Raw genomic sequence first — 14,446 nt, forward strand, 5'->3', positions numbered from 1 at the left:
CTACTTTTGAACCAGTCTGAGCTCAAAGAAAGAATAAAGTTGTTGTGCTTGATTTCAGAAGGGTCGCATTATGCCCATGTAACAGCTTGTCAGGGGTTGTTTATCAGGATTGGAAAGAGCTTCAGGTGATACTTGTGTGAAAACTCTTGTTTACCATGTGCAGCAGGGTGCAATGAACAAGGGCCTACACAGCTTTAATAATGCAGGATGACGATTCTAAAATGTATTGATTGTTGTATTCACCTGATTCTCCTACAGTTTATTACACACACACACACACACACACATACATATGCATGTGTGTGTTTGTATAATATATATATATATATATATATATATATATATATATGTATATATATATACATTGCATCTTAGCCAGGTAGAACTAGTTGACCTACTTTATACACAGTATACAGCGGCGTATTCATTCGGTATATTGCATTATAGGTCATGAGATTATGACATATTTCTGTGCAAATGTGTACATATGGAGTAAAATAGGCAGATATGGACAAACGGTCAGAAGGCTGTACATAGGGATGTAAACAATATTTTGTCCGTCTCTCTCTTTTTTGGTGAGCATGCAGTTTTACTTGCGCACACTGACCTCGAGTGTACTGCAGATGAGACTTTTATATCAGTCGGACGTTTTATTCTCCAAGCTCACGTAAGCAGCAGGATATAGGCAACATTAAAACAGCTGTGGACAGACCACCAGAGAAGGAAGGCGACTAACTTGCTTTTCTTCAGCTGAGTCAACAGTTCTGTTGCGGCAATAAAAGATGCATATTTTATTTGACCGTACAACACATTTGGCCATATCTGTTTTATGTTTCTTCTATCTATCTACAATGAACTGAAGTAGCAATGACCCGTTCTGGATAAACGGAATTCCGATTAAGTCTCAGAGGAGATCATTAAAAATGTGGAGCCTAATATGCTTGCTGTGCTTCATCCTTCCCTCAGCACTTGACTGCAATTTACCTGCAAATGTTTTGGTATTCAAGGGGTTAACACATCCTGTAATGTTCCAATCTCCATGCAAGGCCTGGGATTGTATATAATTAGTCTTCTGCTAGCGGGAGACTGCGTGGCGTCAGGCCTAGCTGACAAGATATTTATTAACCTCACATGATGAAAAACTGACAGTTTTCTTCGGGGTTGTAATATTGTAACTCCAGATTAGGCACACTTCAGAAGCTTGATTTGTCCAACAGCAGGCACAGACCTGAAGAAGCTATTCCCCTCTGCCATCTGGGGAAAAACTTCTACCTTATTTTCATTTCGAATGACTAGTGTTAGAGGAGGAAGGCAGGACTTCGGGGAAACAAGAGGCTTAATTGGCCGAGCTGATGGCAACGCACTTAAAGTTAGAAGTGCATGAGGCATAGATCGTAGACCCAGGCCAGTTCCCAGGTGAGCTGTGCTGGAGGAGCTTTATAAGTCTCAGAGCAATTTGCTGTGACTGGAGAGAGGAATACAAAGAGGGGGGAGAGAGCGAGAGACAGAGAGAGAGAGGATGGATAACGGATGGCTTATCATGTTTTCTGTCATCTATTTGCTTGCAATTTTCCCTCCACCTCTTTCAAATAACGCTTCCTGTTCCATCTAACCCTATAGCCAAACTACAGGATGGAAGATAATTAGGCCACATTGTGTGAGACAATTCCCAGAACACCAAGTACTGCAAATTGTGTAGTCTTGGACATTCCCTTTCTCTTCCTCTTCCTCTTTCTCTGTCTTTCTTTCTTTCTTGAGTTTTGAAGTGCTATTTTTAGCAGAATATCAAACAGCATGGCTGCTTGCAATGCCATTCCAACATCCCCAGTGGTTTCACAACACTTCACACCTTAAGTAATCTGACTCAGACCACTTTCACATGACTGCAGCGTGACCTTACAACTCACACGTGACCTCAACAACTCTCATGTGTCATTAATGCGTGAATGAGCCACAGAGGTTTAAATGCCTGCTCATGTGTCATGGATGAGTCCACAGCAGAGTGTCGTACATCTAGATATGTCACAAATGCTCTGGTCAGGATCGGTGGTAAGTGCCCTGTTCATTGCTGTAATGTATTTAATGCTCTCGATGCCCCTTTATACATTTTCCCCATTTTATCCTCATCTTTTCTTTGCCGTTTATAAAGTTTTAATCATTGTGGAAATTAGCTTTTCCTTTTATTGTCCTGTTGTACACAGGGAAATTGAATTACCCTGTACAAATAAAGGTTTAATGAATAATTACTATGAAATTGGTTGTTGGTTTGGCTGCTTCATGAATATTACTATAATGAGGCTGACGTGAATGCCATTATTCTTATGCTATTTGGTCATAAATCAAAGTACTGGACAAATTGGACCTGATGGTGGTGCAAAATGAAAAGTCAAAGGATCGCAGAAGTCGTTAGGATTGATTTTGAAGGGGGCTTGAATGTGTGTGCCTGCCTGCAGATAGTTTCATGGCAATCCAACAGTTGTTGAGATATTTCAGTCAAAACTACCGATGTCAACCTCATGATGGTGATAGAAGAAAAGTTAAAGGATCACTGATGTGTCATCTGGGAACATTGAACATCTGTGCCAAGTTTTGTGCCAGTGCATCCAGTCGATGTTGACGTATTACACAGAATAAGTGAAAAGAAATTGGCCTGCTGCTGCCATTAGAGGAAAAGGCAGGGGTTTGATGCCAGTCCATCCAACAGATGTTAAGACATTTCAGTAAAAAAATGTCCACTAGTTGAAACCAAAAGTGTGCAGGATCCATCCTCTGGGGACTATGATTCTAAAACGTCTCATGGCAATCCATCTGCAGCGGCTGAGATATTGCAATCTGGACCACAGTGGTGGACCAACTGACTGGCAGATTTACCAGCATGGCTAAAGATACCTCGAAGAGGCTAGAAAGCCACTGATTGGACTCACAAAGGCCATACCTATATATATATATATATATATATATATATATATATATATATATATATATATATACGTATATATATATATATACATATATACACATATACACACACACACAACAGATGGTCCCATTAGGTGCACTGCCTTAATCTCTTTATTTTGTTATTTTCAGTTTCTCTGTTTTCACATTCATGCTGTTAAGATTGATGAACGTCTCCTCCACATGTACATCAAAATGCTGGGTGGCAGCAAGTTGTTCACACCACGGAAATATGTTAGTACAAGGGCTTGCCCTTGGCAGATCAGCCCTCTGTTGAATTGCATTATGTGGTGCACCGTGTCACCAAAAGAAACTAGTGCAAAAAAAATCTATCCAGGTAGCAATTTTTCTCCTATTCCAGCTTTTTTGGGCGGGGAAGTCAGAAGAGGGAACATAAATCCTGCAGAATGAAGAATAAAGCACCAGTTTGAGCCCTTTGGTGTGACCTCATGAGCCATGTTCCACTGTAAATAATGTTCCTTCTTTCACGTCATGAATAATAAAAACTAATAATACTTGAACTACCCTTTCCGATTATAACGGTGTACCAGTTTGTCCCTCTGTAATGTAGAAAATGAAAATAACCGAGCTTCCACCTTGTCAGCATCAGTATCTTAAAAATAAATAATGATCTTGACTAAACTGGTTCAGTGTATTGCTGGCTTCTGAGGAGCCATAGCTCAGATACCTTGGAAATAAAAAAGCCATTTGCCATCACGTATTTGTCAGTGACCAACTAAACTGTAGTTATTATATTAATTAATATCACTTTAATAAGAAATAAGAAATCTGCACACTAAGGTCTTTTTAAGGTGGAAAAGTGCATGTAACTGAAAAGCTAGCTGGCAATCTTAAGTTATTTGATTCAGATAAATAGGAGAGTGCACTTATAGAAAGGCTTTGTTGACATCAGCTGTAGTTTTGCACGCAGCCAACAGTATCTATAATGACTTTGATTAGTGTTTTAGTGTTCAGAGGAGAGGGTTGTCTCATCTTGTTCTATTTTATTCACAGTTTGTTAAGTTATATTAATCATATTTTGTAATGTATGCACACACACACGTGTGAACCTACAGCAGAAATGAAATGGCAGAGGACCCCCCTGCACAACAAGTAGCTGTAATAATAAAATCCCATTCTGGATTTGACTTTAGTCACTAAATGAGTTTACATACAGAGTTAACTGTTTTGAAGCCAGCTGGGACAATTAACCCCGCATGCAACTGCTGTGATGCTACAGTGGTACTGAGGTGGTAAATAATAGATAGACCAGCCGTAACTCGATTCCTCCCAGACCTTTCAAGCATCAGTGAAACCAGAGAACAGGAAGCAATGTGCAATTTCTTAAGGAAAAAAAAAAAAATCAATTCCTCTCAGTTAGTATCTCCTTGCATTTGTCAATTTTCCTCATTGAACAGCTGATGAGAGAAAGGAAGGACTTAGGAAGAATCACTTACATGCTGTGTAATAAAGCCAATGATTGTTCAAACAAAATATTTGCTTCATGACCATTAAACGCTATCGGCCTGTGACTATTGTGATGCATCACTGGGAAAAACCTGGCGACACTGTGGTGACACATCCTGAAAGTGCCTTGTTTTAGGCTTTTGCGCCCGTGGAGTGTACGTCTCTCTCCCCCCCGAGCCCATTTTTCTAGAACAACATAAGCATAGGGAACTCTGGAGCTCGTTTCGTGCCGCACAGATCAAACATCCATCACTGAAAACCTCATTTGTTGGCAAAGAAGCGAGAGCGAACTTCGCAGTGGAAGAGAGTTGCTGTGATTTTCTTTCTGTGGTGGAGCAAAACGGTGAAAAGTTAGCATCAGGAGGAGTGTTTTGCTGGTGTGTTTGTTAAGCATGTCCTGGAGCTGTAGGGAGCGGCGTAGTGGGAAAACGGCACATTATGGAAGAAGGGAGGGAGGGAAGTGGCAGAAAGGAGGGAGTGAGGGAGGGAGATCTTTGATGAGGCCCCGGGAGTGTCTCTAATGAGAAGCGATGTGAGGGAGCTGCCTCTTTCTTCCATCGCAGACGGAGCTGTGCCACACTGTTATAATCAAACCAAAGACATAACCAACGGCCTTAATTAAAAAACACAAAATCACCATTCTGCTTCATGCCTCCTGAAACACAAATTCCAGCAGGAAATCTCTGGGAGAGCATACAAAGGGAAGACAACGCTATGAAAAGCTTGTTTTGACAGGGTGACTTATTACCCACCAATTGAGATGATTTTTTTCCTCTGTGATGAGTCATTTTAGCAACTATGAGGAAGCCCGACAATAGCATCTGTGATGTATCATGTTTAATAGTGAGTCTGGGTTATGTAAGCATGCTTCACAGGTTTGACATATTCTAAATGATGGGAAATAGGCCTACAATTCATGTCTTTTTTTATAAAGTCACTTGTTGATTGATTGAGGTGAAATGAATGAAATGTTCGGAATGACAATTCAGAGTAAACAAAGTGCCACTGAATTAGTTTGGATTATTTGGAGGATGCTGCCAATTTTTAGACAACAAAAACTGAGCAGATTCCATGAAAGAGGTTGTTTTTTGGGATCAAAAGTGGCTTAAATTGCAGAATACTTGAACTGCATCCTGTAATATTTATTACTATGGGGGTTTTTTTTAATCCAGCTGTGGAGAAACAGAGCAGCACAAATTTGGCAATTACAGACACAGAAAATCTTAAAATACATTTCCAAAGTTCTTAACAATGTCTCCCTGTGATAACTGTTCGTTTATCTATTGTACCATGGTAAATAAAACATTTTTGATCATCTTCCCTCCTCGTCTTGAACTTGGGATGGTTATATAAATGTATCCGATCAAATGTGACTTTGGGTCCACTCTTCACATAAAACTGCACTGACCATGAATCATCAATCATCAATGGGTGTATGTTTGGATTTTAGCCGGTAAAGCCGTGAAAACAAAGGCTGTGGTTGAGGTCTAAAATGTATACTTAGCCCTTATCTTCCTTTGTCCTGGTCTCACAACACACATGCAGATGCTATAAAGACGCTGTAACGTCTGTTTCACTGTGACTTTAAGAAAAAGACACTTCCCACATTTAGAAATAGTTAGCTAGGTAATAATGTGTCACATAATCCTGACCAGCTGGACCTTTCTTCTCGGTTTCAAAGGTTTCATTTTGCACTATTAAATCACTGTTAATAAAATCAAGCCAACGCTTTCGTAATCCATCCGTAAAAAATATTACACGATAAAACGCGAACGCGAACTGCATGAGAGGAGGGAGAGATAAGAGACTAAGTGTCAGGGATTTGTCAGCATTTTAACAGACAGCCCCTGCTTCCTCTCACTCTCGCTGTCTCTCTGCCGATCTGTCTTCCCTCACGCACACGGCAGAAGAACGCCAAACAATTTTCCAACTGACTGCACGTGTGCGCATGATTATGAGTGCACATGTGTTTGTGTATGTTGGAAATGTGTTTTGTGTGTGGAGATCAGAGGAAGGCCTCTTGCACTCCACGTCAGTTGCACTGTGACTGGCAAGCTCAGATTAGAATGATTTGTTTGACACTGGTAAACAATGCAGTAAATGCATAAGGCTGTTCAATCAATCAGCATCTTGGTACCCTAACCTGTCCTACTAAAGCAGTAGGGTGGAACAGATGCGTACGTGCTTGTGTGTGGACATGAACTTCTCATGTTGTGGGGACTTGCCTTTCTTATGGGGACAAAGTTAAAATGAATAACCACATTTAGAGCTATAACTCTATATTGTAATACATTTGTTGACTTTGCCTGAAACTGGTAATTAGTTGCCTTCTTGTCCCCATGATCACCCGATTCCAAAACAGTCGCTACTCTGTGCTAAAGATAAATAAAAACAGACAACATCATTCACGCCAGTTTTACGAAGTGTTCCTGAGGTCATGTAGTAACATCCTTAATCCAATCACGTGTTCAAGTGATGAACCTCGCTCCAGCCTCGCTTGTGAGCGACTGAGCCTTTCCAGGATGCTCCTTTCATATCCAATCATGATACGATCACCTGTTACCAATCAACCTGTTTACCTGTGGAATGATCCAAACAGGTGCTTTTGGAGCGTTCCACAACTTTCTGCAAATTCAGAATAAGCAAATACTTACAACTTTGTGCTGTTTTCAATTGCTTATGTCAAAAAGAATTAGCAAATTATAACATCTTGTTTTATATTTATGTGTTTTGTTTTGTTTTTTCTTTTTAGGAATTGGGGTTTTAATTTATAGTCAACCATTATCCAAAGCATTTGGTTGAATCACAGGCCGCCTCATTCTAAGTGAAATGCTTGAAGTGATGGCCGTCAAACAGCTTCGAAAATACAAGCCAGCAAAGCGTTTGACAGGACCAGACAGAGCTGTTAAAAAGACTGGGGGAAAAAACAACAGCATTCACACAGAATTAGATGTGGAAGAGAAACGACATGTTGGCTTAACAAACCAGTGAGGCCGTGCTTTGGAAATGACTGTAGGTTAATGGCAGGAAACGCTGCAGCAGCACTACGCTGTTGCCAAAGCTATAAGGATGTGAATAATGCAGAGAGTGGATTAGAGTGACGTATAGCAGTCCCTCAATGGTTATAGGCTGCATAGTATGATGTTCTCATTACCAGGATCCCCTTTTTATCACAAGAGTTCAACAGTCACATTAAGGTAATGAATATAAGGAAAGCAGGACGAATAATGTACTATGCTGACACTATTGTGTATTTAATAAACTGGCAGAAAATGCAATATGCCCATGTAGGATGAGCTGCTGAAATGAAAATTACAGTAACTTGTCATATGAACAGAAACAGGATGTTTACTAGCACAAATAATATATATTTTTTCAAATATGAAAAGAAAATGTCTGCAACATAAATAAGAAGCTGAAATCAGAAACCATATTTAATCAGACTCACGTTTCAGCTCATGTCACTCCTGGGAATTGCTAATTAAAAATCAATGCTGAAAGCAGCTTCATCAGCACACTCCATTTCACAGGCCACGTGCAGGTAGTTTGCTTCAATTTTTAATTACACTTTGCATGCTAATTCGGAAAATAAACCAAACATTTACCAGTAGGGACACCTTTTCATTTCACGCTGGGATGCTCTCTTGTGTTTATGAAATAAGTGAGTGTGTCTGCCAGTGCATTCAACAAGGATGATGTGTGTCTCCTTACTGTCAAAGCTTGATAAGCTATTTACCAAATCTGCAAAATATCTGCGAAGTGATGCTGCCTTTGGCAAATAAGTGAGAACCAATTTGTCTAATTCAAACAAGATTGACATTGAGTAATTCTGTTGCCACAGTACACTCGGTTACTTTATGACTAAAATCACGAGTCAGACTGTATTATCCGCTTGAAACTGAGTAACTTGATGAAGTTAGGAATTAGCTAAACTGCGAGCACAGTCAGTCAAGTGACTGGAAAACAAAACCGGTTCCTACAAACATGTAATTGTGTGTTAGAGTGAATATGGTACAGTATATTGTCCCTGTGGAGAGACTCACAACAGAGGTGATCCACCATAATTACAAACCATAAAACCAAACTGACTCAAAAGCATCCTGCCATCAGGTCAACAACGTGTTCTTCACACAATCACAATACATAACACACTCACATGTCCAACAACGCCTGAAACGATCTCATCCTCTCAGAGGCCAGAGCACCTGACCTCTGGGTGTTTGGTAGATAAGTTCCCACAGGTATAAACACAGTCGGGAAGGTCACTATTGCATATGAAATAGTTACCCTGTTAAAAATGTAATATGGAATGTAATTATTTTAGCGACTTCATCAAAGTAACTTGACATAAATAACATGGTGGGGCATCAGGTGATTTATGTTATGTGACTGATGTCACATGTGCTTTACACTGTACAGTAAAGTTGCAGGCCTTTGTTGATTTGATGGGAAAATATTATTGAATTTCCAGCACTGAAAGGCTGACGACATGACCACCCACCTTGATGTGGTCAGCTGGTCGCAGGCTGGCAGACTCAAGTTACCCAGAGCAACGCACATTGGTCTGATTGACAGAGGAGAAACTGTGCAGATTTAAACAAACAAAAAAAAAAAAATAGCGTTCAAAATTTAAGTATATACTGCCCACTGAATGCAGCCTATCAAGACATATATATAATGGCTAATGATGTACCCAGTTTTAATGACATATGCATTACGCAGCCACACTATACTACATTTCTACGTTTGAGTATGCTTGCAAGATTAAATCTTAAGCATGTGTAAAAACGATGGTCTGCTGACTCAGCTTTGACCAAAACCAAGAAATTCATCAGGGGTTCTCCAGCTTCCTGCATCGTCAACGAGGAGCCTGTGATATTTATCAGAGCTGAGCTGAGTGACAGATTGGCTGCAGATGATAACTGGCCGGCGTTCGCTCACTGCTCTGGGATCAAGCACCATCTCCCGCATCATCTTGCTGGTTTGAATCGCATTGTTATCATCAGGAACATATTTAAAGGAGATAATCTGATGGACCACTGTTTTTGTGTATGAAGCCAAGAGTGGCATCAGAGAATCCGATAGCATGATTTAGTTCCCTGGCTAGTGGCGCAGGCATCGGTGAACAATGTAAATAAGAGCCAAAAAGGCTGAAACAACGCTGGGAGGAACCCACGCTGACTGATCTTCATACTGACAGTGAACCTGTAAATGCTGCAGAAAAACAATGATACCACTGTCTACCATTTTATAGCAAAAAGGATAAAAGCTACAGTTACTGAATGAAGATGTGGGACTGCAAACTCTGAACTTTAGTCGAGTTTTAGAATCTTCAAGTCTTTTCAGCTGCACCGTAGTCATCCTCATACAGAAATATTCATACGACATCCAACATGCTAACTGTGATAGGAAGGTCCCATCAGTATGAACAGCCACAACATGATCGCTCACTGATCAGTGTCTTATGTGCCCAGAGCTTCATACAGATTTGGTTTTATTCAGTGATTATTACAGAAATATCTGGTAAATGTTTTCGTGCAGGGGAGCTGGTTGACAGCCTGACAGCTGCCTTAATGTCCACAGAGTCATTTTTAGAAAGAAACAATGTATAGATGGATGAATCCCCAATGTCCAGACAGGACTTTGATCTTTCTGAACGCTAAACATAAACCCTTCATATATGTGCTGTGATATTGACTGTATGAATGAGGAAATTATACAATACCGTCAGGCAGCTCTTCGGCTCAGCAGGACAGGAGGAGTCAGAGACTCTATTTTTGATGGTAGCCGTGTCGAGCTACACAGAACAGACTGAGCCAGACAGGACGTCAGACACAGGAACGGCACGATTAAAACAGACAAAAAAGTCTTAACTATGCTGTCTACTTACAGGAGCCCAGACGTCAAGGAAAAATTACCAAATCAACAAAGTCTGAGCAAGTCAACAAAATCAGGTGATGGGGTATGAAGCCATGCGAAGGACAGATCATAAGCGTGTCGCAGCCAGAACGCGGTGAATCCGTTCCCGGTGCTTGGAGACCAAATGTGGCAATGAATCATCTGTACTTCACCCCTGCTGATAAGCAAACTGACAACAGTGTAATAATGACTTAACCTCAGCTTTACCACAATCATATTCAAAGGCTTAATGGGGAAATATGCTAATGCCACAATCCCAGAATGAATGTTTACAATTAGACTTTTTGGATTTAGATTTCTTCCACAAACTCTGGGCACACCCAGAACAAGTGCAGAGGTGACATCAGACTCCTTACCTCCCTTCATGCTGTAGTATCTTGTACATACTTCAGGTGCCAGAATACTTATTAAACCCTGTGAAGATGTGTATGATAGAGAATATTTTTAGTGCATACTGGCTGTTGACACACAGAGAGGAAGAAATAAACCCAGAACCAGAACACCTAAAAGATATCCTAGAAAAGGACAAGACAGCGACCATTATTTTCCTTGATACAGCTGCAGAAATTCAGTGGAAACGGTGTTTGTGTAATACAACATCCTGAGCTCTGAGGATTAATTGAAGCTGTTAAATTGATTAAAACTGCTAAATTACCCAATTTAACCCAGAGCAGTCTGCAAAGTTCCATAACAACTATTAACCATTAAAAGGAACAGGCTTTGCTTTGCGTAAAGAATGATTTTTAGATATTATTATATTTTATTATATCACAGTCTTTGTGGGCAATTATGTGAAATGCACTATAAATCTACAGAATAATAGTAAAGCAGTCAAACAGTCACACTGATTAGCTCTGAGCAATTACTTTCACTGTACAGTAATACACACAACACATGTTTTCATATAAATATTCTTCAGCTTATTCAAACCACGCAACTTCTTTAGCCGTATGTTAGTGACTTGGGTGGAAAACTGAGAACAGTAAATTAACAAAAAAGAAAAAAAAAGAAAAACATGTGAGCCTACTAAGACCTTTAAAAAGAATGAGTTTCCCCGATCAATAAACTCCTGGCAAACAGTGAAGTCACATTCATTAAGGCCTTTATAAAACACATATTTCTTCAAGGGGCACTTCAAGGTCCTCCATTAAACTTGATTAATTAATTAACCTTGTGCTGGTTTTAAATGACCTGCCTGAGATGAACATAGTGGTAATGATAACCCATTCACTTAAAGCAAAAAAACAAACTGTGCCTTAAGAGGGCTGCTGGCAACACCTGAAGAAAGAATTTGATCTAAGCTGGAGGAGGAGCTGAGAAGAGCACTTGCATTTTAGGGCAGGGGCTACAGTGTGCTTCTGAATTTACTGAGATTGCACTATGGGAAAAACGAATGCAGCATTTGTATTATTAGTTTAGTTTCAGATATATTTCAGGGTGCAACAGAAGAATGCTTCAAATTGTATGTAAAACCTCTTGACTGATGATCACATATGTCCTTTTTTTGGAAAACAAAATGGTTTGCATGCCTTCTGCAGGCAAGTGAGTAATTTATGTAAGAAAATGGGAAAAAAGCTTCCTCACTGATTTTTTTACTTTCAATACAGACCCATTGATCAGTGGCCCATTAAATGAGAAACCATTGATCTTCGGCATGTGCTGTAGTCCTGGACTGATGAAACCCAAAGTGCTTATAAGCAAGTCCACTGCCTACATGCACAGTTTAGTGTTTCAAATAGTAATGCATGGATGCTACAGATGGTGACAACAATTAGCAACCATTAACATTTAAACCTTTCATGTCATCTGTTCCTGTTCCTTTAGTGTAAGTAATTATTTTAGCACTATACTGTTACACTATTTTATAATTTCATAGTATTCCCTATAATACAGCAGAAAATATTTCAATGGCCATTTAAAAATGTCATTTTATGTGCACAAAGGTACCAACACTTGTCACAAAAGTGACCGATCAGTGTCAAATCGTAGTTTCAAAACACATGCTTCGTGTTTGTTAATGCTACAAGAGCATGTGCATGTGCCACATGCTACATTCAGTTCCCAAGCAAACAAAAACAAGTAGTGGACAATGAGCAGTGATTCACATTTAATGCTCTGCTCTGCTATAGAAAGTCTCTATAGTAACCTGCTTCATCCTTCACACCATGACCAATGCAAGTTAACAAAAGATGTTCCCCAAGCTTAATTTGCAAACTGATAAAAAAAAAAATATATATGAGCATATATGCTTCCTTTAGTGCTAAAGTCCTTGTACAGTTGTTATTATTTAGCATGATCGGCTGCTTTTCAGGCACCAAGGCCAAGCAGAACATACTGGATGTTCAGGAAGTGCTCGAACCTTGTGCAGCATTACAGTTTTGCTTTGGCTCAATGAAAAACTGTGTGGTTGTTCAAAGCAAAACATGGACAACTTCTATATCCAACCTTTGGAATAAGACCATTTCAATGTCACCATTGAGTGAAACAAAGGATCAGATTGAGGCTGGACATTTTGGGATGAAAATTGATTGTATTTAAAGCTTGTACTTGTTCCAGTCTCTTTGTTTAGAAAAGCCCATGAGGTCTAGATGCTGCATTAGTTTTTATAATGAACACAAACAATGATGAGTCATTGGATCCTTCTCTTTCCATGTGAGAAATGAGTGAGATTCATAGTGTGCACTGTCAACATATTGTTTAGTTAAGTGTTAAATTTATACTGTGCACTTTGAAGGCCAGGATTTTTAAACAACAGCACTTCCTGCTGCTCTCTCTGAACTCTGCTGTCTTTATTTTCAAAAATGCATCAGCATGTGGGACAGATACCTAAATCAAAATAATCCTGGCAACAAGGGGAATGACAAGACCAGCAGAAACAGCTGTGCATGAACGATAACTGAATCATACTATGGCAGGAAGCACAGGGCTTAAATCCTCTGACTTCCTGTCCAAGTTTGACACCTGAAGAAGGGAGAGAGGAGAGACGACATACGACCCTGTCATCTCAGCTTCATAAGGTAGAACGGCTTGTGAAACTGGGAGAAAATTACGCAAAGTATCCACCGACAGAGGCACACACACACACACACACACACACGTATACACACACACATAGACGTACACTTACTGTATATGCATGTGAATCACCTGCTATTTGAGGACTTCTTTTTACTTGTAGAAAAAAATAGGCAGTGTACAATCCTCTTAGACTCAATCATGCAGGAAGGACAGGCAGACCTGCTCAGCCATGCAAATGTAGATGGAGGTCATCTTGGTGAAAAGGCATGCTGAACAGAACTCAGAGTAAGCCAAACATAACCAGCGCATGTGAAACGAGCAAACTCAAGCAACAAACAGAGAAAAATTTAATTTTATTATCCAGAGCATGCTACATTCATCAAAACAAGAGGCAAAGCTTTGCTTTGAGCTAAATGCTAACAGCAGCATGTCAACATGGTCACAATAACAATGCTAACATGCCAATGTTTAGCACGCCTGATGTTTACTATGGAGGCTATGCTATCTTTGTTTAGTAAGATAGCATACTAGCATTTGCTAATTAGCACTAAACACAAAATACCGCCAGGGCTGATGGGAATGTCGTGAATTTTGCAAGTATTCAGTTATAAACCAAATGAAAGCAATTTCTCATTAGATGATAGCGCTAGACAAAAAGCTAAGTGATCACTAAAAGTTACTGTCTGAACCAAATTACATGACAATCAATCAAATAGTTAGAGATATTTCAGTCTTGACCAAAGTGGTGGACATTACAATCCCAAAAGCCATAATACAAATGTGGCTAACCCCCTAGTGGCGAACAAACATTAAAGGAGTAAAAATAGAATGGTTTGATACACTGCAGAGGTTGCATGTTACCATTATTGTGTCTTTCCTTTTGCAGGAATATCATTATCAGTGTGTAATTGGACTTGCATGACACAACACCATTGCTGGTTGTCTGTTTTCTGTGGCCTGAAGAAATTGTTTCCTTTTAAACTGTATTCACAGTTCAACCCCAAGCGTCTCCATTCGGTTATTGGTGAAACAACTCTTGCCTATGAACCCAAATCTGTCCTTTTTCCTTTTTTTCAGGTCAGTT

This window comes from Chelmon rostratus, chromosome 1 (genome assembly GCF_017976325.1).
Source record: "Chelmon rostratus isolate fCheRos1 chromosome 1, fCheRos1.pri, whole genome shotgun sequence".
In the NCBI taxonomy this organism is placed as follows: Eukaryota; Metazoa; Chordata; class Actinopteri; order Chaetodontiformes; family Chaetodontidae; genus Chelmon; species Chelmon rostratus.